The sequence below is a fragment of the Protopterus annectens genome, chromosome 14.part0 (assembly GCF_019279795.1).
Source record: "Protopterus annectens isolate FY-2018-M chromosome 14.part0, PAN1.0, whole genome shotgun sequence".
Lineage (NCBI taxonomy): Eukaryota > Metazoa > Chordata > Ceratodontiformes > Protopteridae > Protopterus > Protopterus annectens.
The window spans coordinates 357609003-357631299 of NC_056748.1; the positions used below are offsets into that span (position 1 = coordinate 357609003).

Genomic DNA, 22297 nt, shown 5'->3' on the forward strand with positions numbered 1-22297 from the left:
ATAACAGAAACAAAGGACTTATCAAATAGTATCAATTAAAACTCAAAGTTACTTAAAGACATATTAATGCCATACACAAGATGGAGGCTACTCTCCGCCCATACAATGTGACATTACATCATGCATGCCTGTAGTCACTCTTATATGCTGTAGGTGGAAATAACTTTGCTTGCAATTCAAAACACAGAATAGTTGTTTCCTCTTTGTCTCCAGTGATGTTAGAGGTCCTGGAATCCAAGATTACTGGAAAGGCTCAGCCAGGCTCTGCCACAGTTTGCTGTGAGGGAAAGGTTAGTTTGCTTTTTATTTCTGGTATTTTGCATTACTGTATTGCTTTGTTCTATGTTATATACAGTGATTTGTTTTTTTAACACTGTGTTTTACTTGTATTCTGCTTTTAATTGCGTATTAAAACTTGAAAATAGACCATAGCTCTGTCTCTTGTGAGTCCGACAGAAATTAGAACAGGTCAATTAAGGAGTCGCACATAAATTAGAACAGGTCAATTAAAGTTAATCATCTGTGAACTGAGGGGGGTGGAGCTAGGAAATAAACCTTCTATTTAAGGGGTAAAATAAAACATTTCAAAGCTTTACTGGAAAGGCTCACCCAGACTCTGCTACAGTTTGCTGTGAGGGAAAGGTTTGTTTGCTTTTTATTTCTTGTATTTTGTTTTATTTTATTGCTTTTTTGCATTTTGTATACTGTGATTTGCTTTCTTTACAGTGTGTTTTACTTGAATTCTGCTTTTAACTGCATATTAAAACTTTAAAAGAGACCACGGCTCTGTCTCTTGTGAGTCAGACACCCTCCCACCCTGTTACTGTTGTGTTCTTAAATGCCACTGCCTTTCTAGTTGCCTGCCCCTTATGTTAATTTGACCATATATCTACTTTGCTCTGCTTTTACTGGCTGGTGTAAGTAAGCACAAAAGTATCATTTTGTGAAATTACTCCCCTTCAACTATTTAAATTTATTGGCTATCCTACTGTATTCCATAGTACCAGAATACAAAACTATCCACTCCTTTCAATATATCTTGCTCTTTTAAAAATAGTGGCTTTCCACTAAAACTTAACTTTTTAGACAGGTAAAACTTAAGTTAACCACTTTCATATCTAACTACTTAGTGAACACTGCAGCGTTTAGGATAAACCATTTTTTTTATCTTACCTTTAAGCATATATTGCAAGACCACCACTTATTGGAAGGCTCACATTCTGCCTCTCAGTAGTCATTTTGGGATTAGTGCTTCTGTTTTCTCCTGGTGAGAGAAGGAGTGCAGTGACATTATTTCCTGGAGACTGCTGAGCACCAGAATGCCTAATAACTGCTTTATAGGTGACAGCTTGGAATATGTGCTTATATTGTGGTCCTGGTAAGAGCAGAATCAGAGTGCATTGATTCTTGACTCTTTCTGGTTGGAGAATGAGTGTCTGTTCTTAACATACCTGACTGGCCTGGTTGCTATCCAAGACGTCTACCAGAAAAATGCTACAAGCCTACAGACCTTTGCATCATCTGAGACAAGACTGTGGATCACCAAACAGGCTGTGGCCTGCTTTTCTTCTTGGGATTGGTGCTAACATTTGCTTCTGGTGAGAGAAGAAGCAAAGGAGTATTGTATCCCAACAGGGTGAAGCTGTGGTGAGACCAGCATTACACGTAGCCAGGCAGTAGCCATTCATGCAGCTCCCCTCTTTTCATCATCGTTGACAAGCAAATTCTTTGTTTTCAGTAAATACTGCTTGATTTCTTTCTAACTTAAGAATATTTGCCTAAATACTTCATTCTTAATTTTCAGGGTCTACGTATTAGTTTCCCCTCAAGTGTTTGGCAGTACTCTGTACAGACTCAGACACCTTGAGAGACATTTTTCCTGTAAAAGCACAACTGAAATTTCTCCAGTATCTAGTTGCACACAGGACATCTAGTTTGCAGTGACAAGCACTGTCCACATAGTTGCAAACCGGATAATCCTGACAGTGATTGATATCCTCACTCCAACAGTTTAATCAATAAAAAAGGGTCTGTTGTCATGGATATGAACTTTCCTACTGTCTCCATTACTTGCTTGGTGGGTATTGGCATCCTGAGGCAATGTAGAAATTGCCTCATGTTTACTGACAACCAGTTAATTCTCAAACAAATTGATACGGTATGTAAAAGCTGTATTTACACAACGTCACTGGAGGCAAAGCTCTCACATAAAAGTACTCCTAATGTCAATAAGGTTGTCAGTATCACACATGCTCCATCCATCATGCACAATTCAAAGCAGGCATATAGACCCACATATACTGAGGCACTTACATGTAACCTTCCTAAACCACAAAGACCTCCTAGACAAAGTACACATAAGAAATACCCTCAGGAGCCCCAAATGCACTCTTTCAAAACAACACCCACATCAACACACAGCTACATCTCATGCAGCCTCTACCTCTAAGCCGATAAGGCAAGTCATCACACAATCCAACATTCCAGTCACTGGAGACTCCATTGTGAGACATACTGATGTCCCTCTCACCAGGCTAAGGAGAACGTTACAGTCAGTTGCTTATCAGGGGCTAGGATACACCACATTACACATGCACTCCAATCATTAGATCACAATTACCAATATGACTTAGTCCATGTGGGAGTAAATGACCTGAGACGTACCTCCCTAGACTATACGAAGAGAGACATCATTGAACTCTTGGATTATGTGTCTCAGGCTGGTATGAGCCTAACATTGAGCAGCATATTACCTTCTCCAAGGATGATGCCACAATACTAACAAAATATGATTGACTTTAATAACTGACTTAGTTTCTGCCATTCTAAGGGGCTGCAATATTTGTCAGCAGGGAAGGAGATGGTCAACAGACCACGCTGCTTTGCCAGGGATGATCTGCACCTCTCTCCTCTAGATTTTTGAATAATAGCTAAAACATTGTCTTCCCCCATAGTGCCTTTTTTAGGCAATCCCAAACTGAAAGTACTTCCGACATAGCAAATCAAAACCAAGAACGTCTAAAGGTATTACTGCTCAATTCTAGGAGCCTAAACAAGAAACTCCACTCCATAGAAGTTCTCTTTACCCTAGAGAATGCTGATGTCTGTGCAGTCTCGGAGATGTGGTTTAAGCCGTGGACAGCACACCAACAGTGCAGGGTTATAATGCCTTCCACACATTTAGACCAGCTACTTCACAGGCAGGGACTAAAGATGGAGGTGTCTCTATTTACAGCAAAAATAAATACACTTCAAGGCTGGTCAAACAGGACAATGCACTTGAGCTGCTCTATGTTCAAATCACCATAGGTAAAATTCAATACAATTTCCTTGCAAGCTATAGGTCTCCCTCTATGACCCAGGAAAGCCATATCATGTATTTAAACTTATTAGAAACACTAACCATCCAACCCAATACCATATTCATGGGTGACTTTAATTACCCCACTGTTAACTGGGAATCCTATACAACATCAAATGTACATGCACAAAGATTCCTGGATTTTGTAAACACAAACTCCCTGGACCAGATAGTCAATACAGCAACCAGGGGTGCAACAATACTGGAGCTGGTCCTCACTAATATGGGAGAGTGCTCCACACCCCCTACTGTAATGCCTTCCCTAGTAAGGTCAGACCACAAAATGGTCTCCTTTGAAGTAAAAATAAAACCTGGACCCCCAGCTAAACCGGGAACTATTCAGGAACTATTCTAAGGCTAACCTCCTGCTATTAAGTGCGAACCTGGCAAAATTTCAAGCCCCTATAAACCCTGAGAGCACTTCTGCCTATGCAGAACTGTTCACAAAAACCCTGTACAAGCATGTTAATAGATGCATAGAAGCAGCTCTACCTAGGAAGAAGTACAGAACTAACTCAAAAAAACAAGCCATCCTGGTGGAATCACAAAATCAATCGGATGTATAACAGGAGGAAGAAAATCATGGGAAAAATTAGGAGGTGCAGCACCCAACAGGATGAAAGCACTCTCATTAAACTAAACAAACAACTTAGAGGACAAATAAAGTCTACCAAACCCAAATTTGAGGTAAGTTTGGCCTCCCAGTTCAAGGACAGCCACAAAGCATTCTTTAGCTATGTCCGCAACCTCAAAAGCAATACACAATTGTGTGCAGAGCTCATTGTAAATGGAGCCACCTATACTGAGCCAGAATATATAGCAAACCGTCTGGCTGATCAATTCAGCTCCAACTTTACCCTGCCCCTCAACCTTCCCTCAGGAAATATCATCAAATATAACTCCCCCTACTATCACTAGGGAACAGGTACTTAATGCTCTCTCTAAGACCAAGAACACTGCATCAATGGGCCCAGACAATATCCCAGGATGCCTTCTAAATAGCATGAAACATGACCTGTCAAGGCCTCTGGAATTACTATTTAACTGTAGCCTCCAAACAGGCTTCATGCCTCATGAATGGAGAAAGGCAATAGTCATCCCTCTGCACAAAGGAGGGCCACCTACAGACCCTGGAAACTACAGACCCATAAGTCTCACTAGTCTTATATGTAAAGCCATGGAAATAATTATCATGGAGATGATCAACAGAGATATTGTAAACCTCCAGACATTGGGCCCAACCCAGTTTGGTTTCATCAAGGGCAGATCATGCCTACTCAACGTGGTGGACTTCTTTGAGAAGGTCACCAAATCAACGGATGAGGGCAAAATCTTTCACACTGCCAACCTTGACCTGACCAAGGCATTTGACACGAGCAATGTTGAAAAACTCAAGAAGTTAGGTACAAACCTGTATGCCACCTGATGGATAGCCAACTGGCTCACAGACAGGATCCATGAAGTTAGAATTGAGGATTCTACCTCTACAAAGAGGCCAGTCACAAGTGGAGTCCCTCAGGGATCAGTCTTTGGACTGCTCCTTTTTGGCATTTACTTCTCAGAAGTCAAGGCCAATGTCTGACCAAATTTGCAGATGATTGCAAATTAGGAGCTGTCACTGAATCTCACACTGATGCAAATGTTCTCCAGGAGGGGCTGACACAGACAAACAACTGGTGTCATGGACTTAAACTAAATGCCAAGAAATGCACAATAGTATCTTTTGTGAAGTCATCCATCCATGGTAACTATCATATTGACAACACACCCCTTAGAGCTGACCCACTAGTCATGGACTTAGGGACACACATAGATAGTAATCAAGCCTTTGATCATCATGTGTCTACAGTGGTGAGAAAATCATTCTATGTTGCACAACAAATAAACAAAGGTATGGCATCTAAGTCCAAGGAAGTTACTGTTCCACTGTATTCGGCATTCATCAGATCTACCATTGAGTACAATGCCCCCTTTGGTATGTACCTAACAAGGCATATCCAACAACTGGAACATCCACAAAGATTCCTCACTAAAAGAATACAGGATGTAAGTAATATGTCCTATACAGACCGCCTCAAGGACCTATTCCTGTATTCTGTCTCCTACAGTCTTTTGAGGGGAGATCTATGCCCGGCATACAGGGCATTGTCAGACCCCACTCTAATGGACCTCCTGCATATCCACAAAACAAACAGTACCAGAATTACCTGTTCTAAAGACTTAAACCTTGCCTGTGATATAAATAGGACATGCTAGAGAGATAGGTATGTATCCCAGAGACTACCCCGTCTATGAAACAGGCTCCCCATCCATGTGACGCAGAGTCCCTCCATAATCCAATTCAAGTGCAACTTGGACAACTGGATGGGAACTGGAAATTCATCCCTGGTTTGGCACCTATGTCTCTGATGCAAACAGGTAGCCTGTAAATGGTTCATCTCCCAGGCCCATCCTTACAGTTATCAAGGGTATCAGAACTTGTCAGAGATTTGAGATGCATGGCTAGGCTTAAAAAGGCACGTGTGGTCATTAGCCTAGTAAACATCTATGAGCCTATGAACCTGTGGTGGCCAGCAGCATGCACCCATGTTGGAACGGTATTTGTCTTTAGATTTAACAAAGAAAACAGGTACATTTGACAATTTAATGACCAAATTTAAGTCCATACAGTATAAACTAAATCATCTGAAGTCTGTAAATCTGGTAGTTACAATGTTGACAATTTAACATTTATATATTCTATATCTTAGCTTACCTCAGTATAATTAAAACTGAGTGTAAAAGACACATTACACTTCCCAAAAGCCCTTTAGATTAGATGAAAGAAAGACCTTTGCCTTTAATGCATTACACTCAGCACACAGTTTTAAACATGCTCTATAGCATTATATATATATATATATATATATATATATATATATATATATATATATATATCTATGGGTCTACTTCTCTAAGTACATCACTAGATAAAAACAATGTATCCGATCTCCAAAGTGTCCTTCAGCAACGTATTAGACCAAGAAGTTCTGGATAAAAACCTCAGGACACACCACGAGAAGTTCCAAATTCTTTTATTCAGTAAAAATATAAAAAAGATAAGCGCTTTCACGTGCTGAAAGTGCACGCTTCATCAGATCTCAATTAATGCCACAAACTGCTTGCTTTTTAAAATAATTAATAACCAATAGCAAGGCTTTTTCAATTAAGAAACAATTGCCGATTCAAAATGGAAGAAATACAATTCACTAGTAACAATGCGCTATTCATTAAAGCAATTCCTATTCGTGCAAACCAGTTCTATGTTTAATACCCTAAAAATAAGGATATTATTATGAGATTTTTAATTGAAGATTACATTTGTTTTACTGTACCATAGTAATCAATTAAAATCTCTTAAAAATCTCATATTGAGTTCACTAAAATATTATTAGAAAGTGATAACACGTAGAATGCTTCCTTGTTAAGAAGCAAGTAAACTAAGCTTCTCAAAACATAATCTCAATTCACTTATATATATTGTTAAATATTGTACATTTTAAAGATGAGTCAGACGATCAAAGCTTTAAATTGGAAGCAAACTAATAGCGCTGACTAATAGTTATAATCTTGATTTTGCAAGCAGCTATCACCCTATAAGGGTCAAATTCCTAATGGTGCTATACTCCAATAGTGCATGCTAAACTTCCTACTAGAATAAAATTAATCAATCGACCTAGCCGTGTGGTTAAAGTCAGGCTGTAATTACACTATGACATTTATAATGTTAGCTTAAATACGTGCTTGACGCTTGTCACAGGGTGATTCCAATACTAAAAATGTAACGCATTTGATAATCATATGTATATAAAAACTAGTTAAAAATACCAACTGTAAAAAACTGGTCATCATAAATAGTCCACAGAATATTAATATAAACAAATAATGTATTATCTGTCATAAAATTAAACTGAATAATATTCTCATCATTATGAGCTATAGTGTGTGAGAATCTAAACGCTTGTATTCATTCAAATTTTGTTAACTTCTTAGTGGAACGAAGAAACTGCTGTGCAACGTGATGCATAAAACTGTAAAAAAATAACTAATATAAATGAAATGTATAACATCCATTCAGCCTTTTAAGATAAAATGACGAAGTAACATTCGTCAGATCATTCTAATAGCCTAGAAACTCATATAAATGATGACAACATTAAATGTTACTGGTGATACCAACTTGCCCTGTCTTCTTCTTAATCTATTAAAACAACTACAGGGCGGGCTATTATTTTCATGAAATTCATGAAGAATAAATATTCAAAACCTAAAAGACAAAAACAGACTACTAATGTTCAAACGTAGTTGTCAAGGACCTTATGTTTTCCCAAATCAATTTTATCTGTAATTCCTCTTAAAAGTGAAAAACTCACTAGATATACCTATTGAGTAAGGGGATCTACTGAACAAATGATAAATCTGAAATAATGTCTCTTCTTCTTTATCAAAAGGTTGATATGTAAAGTCAGAGGTATCAATACCAAATCTGAAATCATGGGGTTAATTCCGCCCAAATTAATGGATGGGCTTAGTCATGGCCACAGAAAAATCACTCCCATCACATAGACTTATAATAAAGTCTGAACTGGGCCAGTCTTAGTTACATAAAGAATGTAAATCATGCTGGTACATGAATAGACTTTTATCTAATAAACTAACTTCCTAAAATTTTGCATGCTGGAAGTGGTGGTGATTTCTCAAAGATAGTAATAATGTTTACCTATCAATCAAGATAGGTTTCAATGATACAAAACTATTGATGCCTGGATCCATGTGTGCTCCTGTCTTGAAGATCCATTTCAATTCTAATTTAGCTAGATGGTTAAAGTTATCTCCCATCCTATTACTTTTTACCAAAGTTTCTAGCACTCTAAATTTAAACTCATGAGTTGGATGTTCACCTATATGTCTTGCTAGTGCATTGGAGTCTTTGTTCTTACGTATATCATAACTATGATTACATATACGTTCTTTTAACTTCCTGCTGGTTAAACCAATATAGAACGCTGGGCAATGCAGACAGTTGGCCATATATACCAAATTGCTGCTGTTGCAGTCATGATACTTCCTAGGTTTAAACTCAAAGACACCATTTATATGTGTATAATACTGGGTAGTTGTAATGTATTTGCACATATTACACTTAGTACAGGGAAAAGTGCCGAATGCTTTATGCTGAATTGATGTACCTGCGTTGTTATAATTCCTGGAAAATATCTCTTTAAGATTATCGCAAGTACGAAAAACAAAGGAAGGTTTATCTCCCACTAAAGTTCTAATTTCTTCAGTGGCTGTGAGAATGTTCCAATGTTTGGAAACTATCTTCCTTATTTGTTCATTATCATTCGTATATCTCATAATATAAGAAATCTTATTCCTGTTAAATCTTCTTTGTCTGTAAAATCTATCTAATTTGTGACTTGTGAGCTCAGGTGTATACTTGTCTTCAAAAATCACAGGTCCCATATGTTCTTTAGTTATTCCAGACATCCGTGTATCAATCTGAGTGTTAGATATTACACTTTTGGGTAAACTCATCTGTCTTACATTTTCTACTATTGTCTTGTCATAGCCTCTGGTCAAGAAAATATTTGCCATGATTTCAGCTTCTTCTTCAAGAACTACTGAATCTTGTATAATCCTGGTTAATCGAGTGAATTGAGCTTTCACTATGCCAGGATATACATACCTAGGATGCATACTACTAAATTCCAGAATACTATTCCTCCAGCGTTCTTTCCTATGGAGTCTGGATTTGATATTACCTGCTGAATCAAAATACAAATTGACATCCAGAAAGTTGATATGTGTTCTGGAGTATTCAAGAGTGAACTTAAGTCCGTAGTGGATTGCAAATAGTTCACAAAAATGTTCAACTCTTCAGCAGTACCCTTCCAAAACAATAGGATGTCGTCTACGAACCTCCTATATAAACATATTTTACTCATCCATTCATTATTAAACAAATAACGTGTTTCCCAGAAATATAATACCAGATTGGCATAAGAATTCGCACATGGGGTGCCCATGGCTACACCCCATGTCTGTAGGTAATATTTCTGGTTGAAAGTAAACACATTATTGTTTAATACTGTATCCAACAACTGACCAATCAAAATTTGTCTATCATTAGAAAAGCCACTTTTTACCACCATAATATCTCGAATTGCTTGCATCCCATAGTCATTAGGGATGCAAGTAAATAAATTGCAAACATCTAGTGTGACTAGGTAAAGGGAGCTCTGTACTAAGCTCTGTCTATTGAGTTGTTGGATATCATTCAAAAGATGTTGTGTATCTTTCAGAATGGTATCTATTGTGTCTACCATGGGTCTAAACATCTTCTCAATAAAGATTGAAATATTGTATGTGGCCCATTGTCTCCCTGCCACAATTGGTCGCATGGGAATGGGTCTCTTCCCCTTGTGTATTTTGGGCAAGCCTTTTAACGTAGGTATAAGGGGATGCTCAATATTGAGGAATTCAAACATTTCATGGCTCACTTGTCGACACATCAATAGATCATATACATCTGAATGAATATTTGTGATGATAGCTAGTACTTGTTCTAACGTCAGCCCCCTGTAGCTATCACTTGATAAAGAATGTTCAATATTGTTAATATAATCATCCCTATCTAGTACTACTACACCCCCCCCTTTATCAGCTGCAGTTATAATAATGCTGCGATCTTTACTCAACTTATTCAAAGACTGATATTCTGTTTTGTTTAGGTTACAAAATCTGTTGGTAACATGCTTCGAGGAATAAAAAGAATACATATCAACCTCGCATGATTTAACAAAGCATTCCACCATGTGTGGAAGCGAAGGACAAAAAGTACTTTTCCGTTTAAAGACAAAAGTCATTTCATTCTTGTCATCTGCATTCATGTGTTCCGAACTACCAAAAAACATTTTCAACGCTATATTCCTGGCAAATAGCCGTAAGTCACAAAAGGTGTCAGTTTGTGAACTAGGTTGCGATGGTATATAACTCAATCCTCTATTCAATAGAGAAAAGTCAGATGTAGAGAGAGTAGCACTAGAGCAATTAAAGACCAAACCAGTCAAAACATGTGCCTTTTCTGCTGCCCATACCTGTCTGTCGAGTTTTTCCTTTTCCTGGGCCCTCTGCTTGTAGATCTCCCTCTGAAGCGCTGCTCCATTCTGATGGGAAAAGGGGCCTCTGGTACTTTATTGAAGATGACATTAGTACGTCTCACTGTTCCAGTTCTGTTGGAATCATCATCCTGCACAAGCGCCAGCTGATTCGGAGGTGGTGTATTCAAATCCTGGCCTTCCGGTGCTGTTAGTGTAGTCGCTATGTTGCCCTGAACTGAACTGGGCGTATTCAAGTAGGATGGCGCCAAATTCAAACTGGTTTGACTTGCATTTCCACTTTCGGTCTGTTTGGAAGACTCCCTGTGTTGCCATTTTTTAGTGTTAGATTGTGGTCTCACACTGTTAGAGTCTTGTATTCTAGGCCAAACAAATATATTACCAGTTCGAAAATCTTCTACATCCCTGTTTAATTTATGTTGTTTAATGGCTTTAAGCTTGTCACTATAACTGTTAATCTGTGACAAGACTTGGTTTAATTTTCTAGTACAAAGATCAGACTTAAAATGTTCAATGATGTTAATATAAAGTTCATCAGTTCTTTTCTCTAGATCTGATACAATAGGATCAAAATAATCAATCAGTAAGTTAATGTATTTAAAACTTACTTCTAGATTCAAGTCTTGCCATTTTTTCACTTTGAAAAACAGAAGTAGACCTACACTTACGCGAAAGTGCACTTAACCGAAAATGCACTTCCGCGAAGAACGGTTCAACGAACCATTAAGGAACACTGAGGCGCTGAAGCACACTATAGTGGCGAAAAGGGAATTTACCTGTTTCCCCACTGTAGTGCGATCTCGGAGTTGGTATATTTAAGTGGGGGTGTGTGGGGATGGTGAGGTGCAGTGGGGCTTATCCCCCTACAAAAAATTGTTCTGATGTTCCTGGTTGGTTCATTTGAAACGTTCTTCCCGAAAGTGCACTTTTGGTTAAGTGCACTTTTACAAAAGTGTGTTTCTACTGTTCTTTTTTGAAGAAGTGTTCTTTCGATTAAGTACAGTAGATCCATATATCAATATATATATATATCAATATATATATATATATATATATATATATATATAGATATATATATATATATATATATATATATATATAGATATATATATATATACACACACACACACATATAAATATATATATATATATATATGCTAAAATAAAAAAAAATTATACACTTTCATCAGCATGTTTTTTTGAAGTCAGCTACAAGCTAAAGCAAACATCTAGATAAAGTTGGTACTATGAACCAGTGTCCACTCCCAGCTCTTCAAGTGCAGAGCAAAAAAAAAAAAAAAACAAAAAGCACTTTATTCACTGTAATAAGCCAATCAATAAGCGATTGTCTTATTACAATTAGATTTACACCCCCCCACCTGCTTTTGTATTCAAGAGCAAAAAAAAAAAAAATGGAAAAACAGATGTTCCTTCTACAGGCACACCAACCAGCAGGCCAGATGTATGACACCCACACCTACTCCAGCAAAATCAGGTCCTGTTTCTGTGTCCCTGCCCCCAACCCACCTTCAATATACCCTGCTAGCACTCATACTTTAGTTAAAAACAAAATCTCCTTATACTTTAGTTAAAAACAAAATCTCCTTTTTAAACTGTAGCAGGTTTTAGTTAAAAATAATTTCTTTTGAACTATAACAAACTGCTTGTTACAGTTTAGACCACACATGGAGCACTACAGCTCTCTGGTTTGACCATAAATGTAACACTGGCTTTCAAAAAACTGTACTGCATTAAAAAAAGGTACAGATTGCGCCCCCTACCACTTTATGCCCAGGACAGTTACCTGTATTACTCAGTGTTAGCTGCACTACTTCCAACATGATATGCTTTCCAGCTAATTAAAGCAGCCACTACCCTTACTTTTTTACCGTACTACCAACATTAACTACCCTACCTGCCTTATTCTTAAAAAAAAAAAAAAAAAAAAAAAACCTTCCTTGTAACTTAATTATTTGTTTAATCTTCTTTCATTTACTCTTCATAACAAGCAACCTCACCCCACAGGCTATAAACTTTCACCAGGCTCACCTTACCCGCAATCACACTAGACTTCACCAGAGCAAAGTAGGCCTCACTGCAGTCCTGTTCACCACATAGATGAAGGGCAAAGTGAAGAGCTCTGTAGCTCTGCCCACTTCACTAGACTTAGATAAAAAGAGTCCTGACTGAAACACAATCCTACTTATTTTACCCTAGGACCCCAACCTCTCCTTCCTGAATATTCCCACCCTTTCAGGTTTTTGGCACCTTTGCTCAATATCTCACTGAGAACTTGCCACTTTATCCGAAGCCTATCCTGCCTATTGCTTTCAGCACCAGGGTGAAGAGAGGGAGCAAGGACAATGTACTATTTTTCCAAACTCCCGTTCCACCATTAACCATTCTCTGATAATCTGCCAACGCTGGAACAGGGAAAAAAACTGACAAAGTCCTACCCTTTCTATCACTCATTGCCCTAGCCATTATAGTAGGTAAATGTGCATTCTCTCTTTTTTGAAGTTAATGATTCTAGCAACAGTCTTGTAGAAACAATAAGTAATATGATAAGTGCAAATATATAAGAATTCTGCATTCATTAAATAGATTTTATAATATTATTATTGTTGTTTTGGACAAATCTAACAGATTATCAACTATATTCTCCAGATGCAAAATGATATTTAAGCAATAACCCATGCCTGGGTGTGGGTAATGCTAGATTTACCCACGGTTGGTGTGGTTTGGTCACGAGGGCAAAGCCAGAGTGACCAAACAAAGACAACCGTGGGTAAATCCAGCATTACCTACACCCAGAAGTGGGTTATTGCTATTATACAATGACATTATTTAAAAAAAATACTTACTTTTCTTAAATAATGTCCTTGTATAACGGCGCTGTGCTGTCCTTCCGCCATTGGACAGCTCCGCTTTGCCATTGCTGATGTATTGCGCATGCATTTGGAACTTGCATTCCCACGCATACCCAGTACATCAGTGCTCGGGAAAGTAAGCAACGGAGAAAAGAAGATCTCCGTTGCTACACTTTTTTTTTTTTTAAATCCTTAAAATTAAAGAATATATCAATGGAAAAAAGTCCGGGTGACTGGAATTTTTTCTGTTGTACATTTGCAACGGGCACGCTGGTTGGGCTGGCCAATCATCGTGCTCGTTTTACGATGTTACCGGCCAGTCATTGTATAATTTATAATATTACTATTACATTGGTAAATGCAGCCTATAAAATAATACCAAGGAAATGAGGACAGAAAGAAGAATTAATTCATTTGTAATTGTTTCTTGTAAAGTATACATTCATGATTTTCCTGAATCCAGTTTTTGTTCATATCTACAATATCATATATACAGAATACAAAACAATATGTAATTTTGCTTCAGAGAACAAAAAGTGCAACTGGAGGACAGATCCATTATTTTTATAAAAAAAGAATGCTCAGACATTTTGGGCTGTGTGTACTTCTGGTCAGATACAACTTAAAGAAAATTCTTTTGAAAGTCTAATTGTCAAACATTTCTCTGGATACCAGTTAAAACAAAATACCATTCTGACAGCATAATTTAAATGCAAACAGGAAATCCAAGTGAAACTGTAAAGACATTGGGAAAAATGCACTTGAGAAATGTGATGGCTCTCAGAATTACTTAAAATGCCAACTAAGCATTCACCAAAATGAGATTTTTTGACAAGAGAACCTTGTTTACTGTCAGAAGAAATTCCTGATGGGTGGCAACTTTATGTCCTGAGGTACCTCACTCTATAGTTGCAAAACACCCTTCAGTGCTTAGGATTTTGTTAAATGTGTGAAATCTAGTCTTAATAACTCCAGTACAAAAACTTACTTATTACACCCCTTTTTATATACTCCCCCTTATAAAAGTTAGCTGCTTTTTTTAGTTGGGTACAATTATATCTTCCTCTATTTTCATGCAATGTAAAATAATCATTCTCCCTTCAAATTCCTTGCAAAATATTACATGAAAAACATTAGCCATGTTAAAGAAGACCGCAACCATTGAAAACCTTTATTTACCATTTCATTTGTATGCACTGAATATGTATGTTACACAAGAACTTCAGTTTCCAGACGGATAGCTATGAGTCATCACTGACTCTGCCATTATACAGCTTCATTGTGAGTTTCATGCTATATAATTTTTTGTGTGTGGTGGCGGTATGCCTTTTGTTATTTTTCCCCTTTTCTCCACTGTGTTGCATCTGTAGAGATGGTATATATAATTTGGGGGTTTTGGGCGCTTGCTCCCCTGCAAAAAAATATATTTCTTTCTGTTTTTACAGGATTTCAACTCACCGTTTTTGAAATGATACTTTCAGTAAACAGTTTGCTGAAAAAGATATTGTCGATCACTCATAAGTATATTTCAGAATATATTACTCTGGAATAAACTACCTATCTATATCAAACAAAGCTCCTCATTAGCACTCTTCAAGAAAAATCTTGATAATTGGATGGGAAATAAGAAATTCACCCAGGGGATCACCTCTGTGGCTCTGCTCGACAGTGGCACAGGAAAATAATTTTCTTGGGTGGCAAAAGCCAGGGTACCTTTTTGTCTGGGCTTGTATAGGCCCCAGAGCCGATAGCCTAGTACCTACCTATAATACTATATACATCATGCTGGTTACTGCATATCCAAATAGTAGTTCACTGCTCTCGTTTTCATAAACAAAAAACTCAACCTTTGCTACCTCATGTACTGGAGGTTATTTTCCATTTCATATGTTAGTTTTGTGCCAAGCCTGTTAGTCAAAAGTACTTGTTCATAGGGATGATTGGAATGCATTGCCTCAACAGAGTCATGCAAAGCCACAGAAATGCCCCGAGATTGGCTGCCAGATGTTATTGCCCATTGCTCAGTCTTCCAATTCAGGCTAACAAATCCAGGAAACAAGCCAAAAGTTTGAATTGTTGATCTTATAACCAATAATGTTCTCAGACAATTGAAACTTTGCTATACTATAACAAATCTGCTATCCCCAGAATCAAATATGGCCATTGCTAAAAATGTACTTATCTCCAAGCTAGAGTAAACTCTGCCCGCTATTGACCTAAACTTATTCACTAATAAACATTTATCATAAAACACTATCCATAGTATCAGGAGTTTATAATTCTCTTAGATCCCTGAACTCATCACTGCCTTGCTCTTTCTTGAAATCCAATTTGCTTACTGTCCACCTTTCTATTCAAATTAATTATTCAACATTAGTCTCTACCAAACTAATAGCTAAAGTCTCTACTTACCCCCTTAGAGACATTGATGAGGAAGTAATCTTACTTAACAGACTCTTTTCAAATATCCACCTGCCTGCTGGAATAACCTACCATAGATGTAAGAAAGAAGCAACCTCTTCTATCCTTTGAAAATAAAATTAAAGTTAACACGTATTTGATGCAACATGTGTAAATGTTTCAGATATTCTTGTTGACGGTATTTTAAATTAAAGCCTTCTCTGTAATGTTTCTGTGACCACACCAAGTACCCTTTAATGTCAAATGTCTACATTTGTATAAACTAATCCAAAAACTAAACCCACAAAACTGCAGACACCCCAGCAGAAAAAAAGCAAATGATGGGGATGGTGAGGTGCAGTGGGGCTTATCCCCCTACAAAAAATTGCCTCATGGGCGGTCTATTATAGACCTATAGTCGCAGGCAAAGGGTGGTGTACTGAGTCAATTTCTATTTTCCTTGATAAAAAAACTGAGACCCATGATAGATATGTTCAATCATGTACTGAGAGATACAGAGCATTTTTTACATGATTTGTATCTCTTTGTGGAAGTAACAGGAAAACATGAGTGTGTGACATTAGTCACCCTGGACGTTGTCTCTCTGTTTATAGTGATCCAGAATGACAAAGGGATAGATTTTTTGAGAGAGCTACTTGTTAAAGTAGGTCTTTATAAAGCAGATGAAATATCCACCTTGCAGAAGTTAATGAGGCTTGTACTATATAATAATGTATTTTTATTTGATGGCCATATTTTTTGGCAGAAAATGGTGTAGCAATGGGGAGCTCATGCTCCAATAGCTATGCCAATGCAGTGATGTTGGTTTGGGAAAATAAATACTTATTAAATGGACCTTATAGTATCCATATATCCTTCTATAGAAGGTTTGTGGATGATTGTTTTTTGATTTGGAAAGGTACTTCTATACATTTAGTAGAGTTTGTGGACTACTTGAACAAATCCACACAGTTTTTAAAGTATACTTTGAGTTACTCAGACTTTGAAGTTCATTTTCTTGATGTGACAGTTACCAAGGATAGTGTAGGGAATATTTCAACCAAGATGTATAGAAAAGACTGTAGGGTTAACAACTTGTTGTCTAGGGACAGCATGCACCCCCATTATGTCTTTAACAATGTGGTGCAGAATCAGTTCTATAGAGCTTCCAGGTTGAGTGTAGAGGAAGCAGAATATGAAAGGAGAATGAATATGACTGGCTTTGAATTATTTCAAAGGGGTTATGATTCTAATATGATTTTTAAGAATGAAATAATTGTTAGACAGTTAAGGTGTACGAAGGCTAAACCCTATTTTTCTGTGAATAATGTTAGATCCCCTAAGAAAAGTGATAATAAATTGAAAGTCTGTATTCCTTATTCTAGAGATGTTAAGACCTACACTGATATTATTAACAGACATTGGGAAATTTTGGTATCAGATTCAACTTTATCAGGTATTGTAGGTTCAAGGCCTCAGTTTACCTTTAGGAATAAAAAGAACTTGAAGAGGAGACTATGTAAGTTGAGAGAGCCCTCTAGTGGCATAACCACTTATGGAACAAAACCTTGTGGTAAATGTGGATATTGTAAGTTTATAGATGATAGTCTGTTTTTTAAACACCCAGATACTAGCAAGTTATTTGATATTAGGGTGCAAGCCACTTGTGAGAGCCTCCATGTGGTGTATTTGGCTAATTGCGTTGTTTGCAATCATTTCTACGTTGGAAAGACAGACCGCACCCTGAAAGAAAGAATGAAGGAGCATATTTACCATATTAAGAAAAGCACTGGTACTAATGCCCTAGCGAAGCATGTTAGTAATATGGGGAATGAACATTATTTTTGTTTTAAGGTCCTGTCCAGGTTACATGAGACCATTAGGGGAGGAGACATCAGAGCTAGAACTGAAGAGGCAGAGGCTAGATGGATAGTGTCATTGAGAGCGAATTTTGGGCATGGGTTAAATGAATTTGTTCCCATGAAACCAATATTATCTAAGAGAGGTTTCAATAGGTAGTTTTAGTTGTTTTTATTTTTATTTTTATATAATATGGTACGCATTAGAATATAACTGCATTTTTAATAAATGTTTTATTAGATAGCGAATTGCATTTAATAAGAGTGTTATGCCTTTAAATATGTATAAGCTAAGGTCATGTGTTTTGCTCTGTTGATATTTAAGGGTGTGTTTTCTATTGTATTGTATGCACCTGATGAAGCTATGTGTAAAAGCGCTTGTGCTTGAATAAAGGCAGTACTGTGGAGAGCTTTTATATACTTTGTTTTCTTTGACTCTGGAGCCATACCCCAGTAGCACTTTTTGGACTTATTTGTATAAACTAGATTACTCTCTATCGTAACTATAACATTCAAATAATATGCATCGTATTAGTAATAAGCATATCTATATCTGTTTGTGACATCTTTTGTTGTGCTGTCTTGAGCCTGAATTGCAGATAAATTTGGCCTTTGGGCCAGCCAGTTTACTTGATTATCAAATAAATGAATAAGTGAAAAATAAATACATATTTTCAAAATGACAAGTAATCTTGTGAGAACTGATTTAATATAATTGATATTTTTTGTTTCCAACATTCAGCTTATATTATGCATAAAACAGTTACCGGTTTCCTGTTTTAATATTTATAGCCAGCACTGAAGGAACTGTAGGATGAGGGACAAAAGCAGCTGTTAAAGGAGGAACCTATGCAGTACTGAGTAGCACACAGGTTGGTGATGCTCTTGTTGAAATTTGTTTTCAGCTGGATGTTGAGATGCCTGAATATGTATTAACTAGAGCTGCTGGAGAGGGTAATTTAGTCTGTTTTATTGAGCAAAGCAATAATAGAGATTTGAAGAAGTAAATGTTTAAAGTAATAGAGGGACAGCAAATAAGAAGGAAAAGTAAAGATAACTGGATAAGCAGAAAGTTGTGAGATGTTAAGCAACGTTTTATAAATAAGGTTATACTGTGGACCAAAACTATCAGTAATAAAAGTGTAACAGGGTAGAGAATAGGTGAATTAGAATGCTATGGAGAGCATATCAGTGCTGTCAGTGGGAAAAGAACATGGAAGGAAACTGCTCCCTCCTGGTGTTAAAAAGACTACCTAAACTTTTTAAGCTGTGAGACACAAATGATAAGATGGAAATGACACTTAATAGCAGAAGGGTATCCCAGTGTCTATTCCAAATAATAGAGATGTGGGGCAGCAGATCTGAAACAGAAAGAATGAAACAATTCTGAAAATGTCTCACTTAATGGTAACTAAAGGGAGGGTTTAGATCTAATAGTAAGCATGAAGATAAGTCAAAGGATAAAAATAAAATCTGTTGGTACAGGACAGGAAATTTTAATAAAGGTTGGAGAAGTGATCACGTTGTGAGGATGCACAGTGACTGAAGAAGTCTGTATAAAAAGAAGGTGGATTGGGGTACTGATATTAGTTAATAACAGGCTGAAATGGAGGAAAAGGAACTAAGAAGATTGGTTTAAGGTAACACAGCCATATTGGTGTTCAGTCTGGAAAGGATCACACAGAAATTAGACTGTGTATGCATTAAATGAGAAATGACATACGCTTTTGTCTCTACTGAAAAGCAAGAAATGGAAGGAAAATCAGAATATGAGGGAGTACAGGGTGATGAAACATGATAAAGCTAAGATGTTTGAAAGAATGGAGTAATGTTTATATTTGGAGCAATGCCTGTCAGATTATGTGCATTACACACTATACTTCTCAGAAGGAAACCACTCAGATCTGTAATATGACCATGTGATAATGTGAGCAATGTAAAATGGAAAATATGTCAACATGAAAGAGTGACACAGCTCAAAGAACTCAGGAGACATAGGATTTTATTAATCCATGCACAAAAACAGGACTTTATCAGAACTGGAAACTAACAAGCTGTCCATCTTTATATAACTTCACCTCATAACAAAATGACAGTTTAAAAGCTACAACATCTGTCTCAGTCTGTGAAAACTCATACTAAAACTCACCACAAATCATCTTACAGCTACCTACATTTACAATAAAGTTGATTAAAAAGATTAACATGATTTCTCCTGTGAAATTCTTAATAAAAAAGTCTCCTTGAAAATTTTAACATCAACTATATCATGTTTATAAAAGGTAATATTTAGAAAATATACAAAATTCTTACAATTTAGCAGCATGCATATGAAAGACTGAAGTTACTAAATTATGCTCATTTAACCCGAGCAGTGTGCAGGCACTTAACCTAAATTACCATAATAATTCTTAATACTCCAATTTTTCTCACACACACCTTCCCTGGCATTACGAACCATGTTTTTTTTTAAATGGCAAACAGAAGCTCTTTAAATCCTTTATATAATGGAATGTTTAAAAAGTGTATTGTTAACCTTCTCCTTTTCAATGTCATAAAGGTGTTTGTAATTCTTTTATGGAACATCCTTTCAGTTTCTCCCACATAATAAACGGAACAGGTATTACAAATGGCCAGATAGATGAACCCCTTACTAAAACAGCTACCCTTTTGTGAAATAATGACCCTTCCATCTATGTTCTTCAAATACAGTTCATGTTCTGTGTAAATAAAAGGACAATATTTGTAATGACCACATTCTTTGTGTACCTTCCAACTGCTCTCACCCATTCTCCATATGTACAGTTCTAAAATGACCCCAAGCAGGAGACCCTGGCACTTGTAAAAGAGACATTTTTCAATTAGGAAAGATGATTTTTACGTTAAAAACTTTACAGTATGAAATTCATTACTTGCATGAATGCACTGAAACAGAACATGTTCCCTTTGATTTAAGAACTTATAAATTCCCTAATGATGTTGAACGAGAAGACACATTATATGGGGACTTGGTTAAATTATTTATTAGCACTAGGGTCGCTAGGATGAAACTGCTGGTAGAAGATTACCAAAATAAGGTTAAACTACCAGAAGAGGACATTCATGTGTTAAATAATTCTATCAGAAATAATGTTAAATTTTTACAGTTTAACTCCTTATTTTATGGCATAAGTGTCAAAATCAGTAGGTTCGTTTCTACCATCATGAACAAAAAAAGTAAAAAGTTGCAAAGAGATGCTGAGGCTTATCAAGCAACAATAATGAGCAACGCCTAGTTTTATCACCAGCCCTTTTTGTCCTGAACTCCTCAAAACTAATGAGGACAACACAATGGCAACTCAAAGGAAAGAGTTAAGGAAGGAGGAACAGAAAGGGAAGAAAGAGGAATTAACTGATCTATGAGACATTGTTAATTTAAGTAATTTGACTCTGAACAATGATTATGTTTTTGTTTTGTCAAAAGGTTTTTCTTTTATAACCACACAAACAGCTAATATAAGTAAAGTCTTTGTGGACTTAAAGCTGTATATTTGTAAGCTAAATTTGAAATATATATTAAAAGACATCCCTCATTTTGACACTAAGAAAAAGGGAATTTCTGTAAAAAGCACTTTTAAACCTACTCTTTGCAGCATGCTACAAGCGTTTCATGATGTCTGTGAAGATGACTCAAGAAACAATTTAGGCTTTAAACTGAAATTTTAAAATCTATCTTACAATGAGAAAAAAGCTTTAACACAGTTGTCTGAGAATACAGACATTCATGCTATAAGAGCTGACAAGGGTGGGTCAGTGGTCATCATAGATACAGAATATGTTAAGGTCATGAGACAACTTTTAGCAGATGCCAATTGTTATGAAGAAATATTAGAAAGCAAAATTAAAGATTTTTCTAACATTCATGTCATTTTATTTGTTTTGCTATGTCAAGAAAATATTGACCATGATCTAAAGCAGATCAGCCAAAATGTCAAGGTTATTTGGTATCTCCAAGATTTATAAAAATCGAGAAACCCCACCATTTTGACCAGTTGTTAGCGGCAGATTTTTATAAGACTGAACCAATCTTGTTTTTTTTTTTAAATTGTTTACTTAATCCAATGGTACAAAAGTCAGAATTTTATTTAAAGGATTCCTGAAATTTGTTAGGATTATTAAGCTAAATTGAAAACATAGACAGGGACAACTTGTTTGTTTCAATAGATGTAATTTCTTTGTATACTCGCATGCATCAATCCATTGGAAATGTATATGCAAGAGAATATTTGAAAATGGACATATCAATACTATGTGTATACTACTGGAAATAGTGTTAAATAATAATTTATTTATTTAAGTTCCAAGTGAATCATTATAAGCAGAAAAGAGGAGTAGCAATGGGAGCTAGAGTAACCCCCATGTTTGCTAACCATGGGATGGCATAGTAGGAATAAAGTTATGTTAAGCCCCATAAGTTCTTTGACAAAGTATTATTTTATAAACATTTCATTGATGATTTGTTTATTATTTGAAAGTGAACTAAAGAAGAATTTTTACAATTTTTGAATATGTAAATATCAGTACTTTTTTTGAAATTCACATTAGTGGTATGGGAAGGGAAATTAATTTTCTAGATATCACCATAGCTGTGGAAGAAAATAGAGGTAA

General features: G+C 36.4%; 1 protein-coding gene across 1 annotated transcript in view; it reads right to left on the reverse strand.

Moving 5' to 3' along the window:
- Positions 1 to 22297, reverse strand: part of GRK5 (G protein-coupled receptor kinase 5) — a 1993659-nt gene that overhangs the window by 226653 nt on the left and 1744709 nt on the right. The gene's annotated exons all lie outside the window — the stretch shown is intronic.